Raw genomic sequence first — 747 nt, forward strand, 5'->3', positions numbered from 1 at the left:
GTGAGGGCGGCGTGGCGGGGGGGGCTCTCCCGGTGATGAAGGAACGTGGTTTTGTTAAGTGCTGCTCTTTGTTGACTCATTAGTGAAGCGATCAGCGCGGCGTGGAGCCGTTAATCTACAGCAAACACAACGGGGGAACGCGGCGCTGGCGGCCCGCCACAAAACAAACGCTGACGGCTTTGAGAGGCAGAATCAGCCGAGCGCTCAGAGCATGACTCAGCGCTCATTAGCACCCACGCCACTGCGGAACGTCTGCAGAACCGCCAGAACAACGAGACAAAGAGCTGCACACGACACAAACACGAGGAAGAAGAAGACCAACAGAGACAGAAGATAAACAACAAACAGAGTGAAGCGCTAAAGTGTGGTCCGCGGCCCCCCGGGAGTCCTCGAGGGCCTTCCAGAGGGTCCACAGGAACATGAGGAACACAAACAGGAGATCTTTAAATACAGCGTTCTTCTGTAGACTGTCAAATCTGTTGATTTATTTTCTGCTAATTCCTCAGTTTTATTCCTCACTTTCATTTAAGCTCATGTTTAGTTTTTTAATTGAAAGAAATAAAATGAACACACACACACACACACACACACACACACATTCTCTCTCTCTCTCACATACACACACACAAACAAACACACATGCACACCCACACACAGGAAGTGTGTTGTGTTGCTGCCCCCTGCTGGCGCTCTCCTGACACAAAACTGTCTGCAGTTTATTTATTCATGTATTGATTGGTTAGTTAT

The 747-nt window shown here is 49.3% G+C and overlaps 1 protein-coding gene across 1 annotated transcript in view; it reads right to left on the minus strand.

The window, feature by feature from the left end:
* The window catches only part of sst1.2 (somatostatin 1, tandem duplicate 2), a 1,802-nt gene extending 1,798 nt beyond the window's left edge, over positions 1 to 4 (minus strand). The window contains exon 1 of the mRNA XM_030066588.1: positions 1 to 4. This exon is cut by the window's left edge and continues 121 nt beyond it. The gene's annotated coding sequence lies outside the window, so the exon portion shown is untranslated.
* Positions 5 to 747: the final 743 nt, after the last annotated feature.

This window comes from Myripristis murdjan, chromosome 13 (genome assembly GCF_902150065.1).
Source record: "Myripristis murdjan chromosome 13, fMyrMur1.1, whole genome shotgun sequence".
Taxonomy (NCBI): Eukaryota; Metazoa; Chordata; class Actinopteri; order Holocentriformes; family Holocentridae; genus Myripristis; species Myripristis murdjan.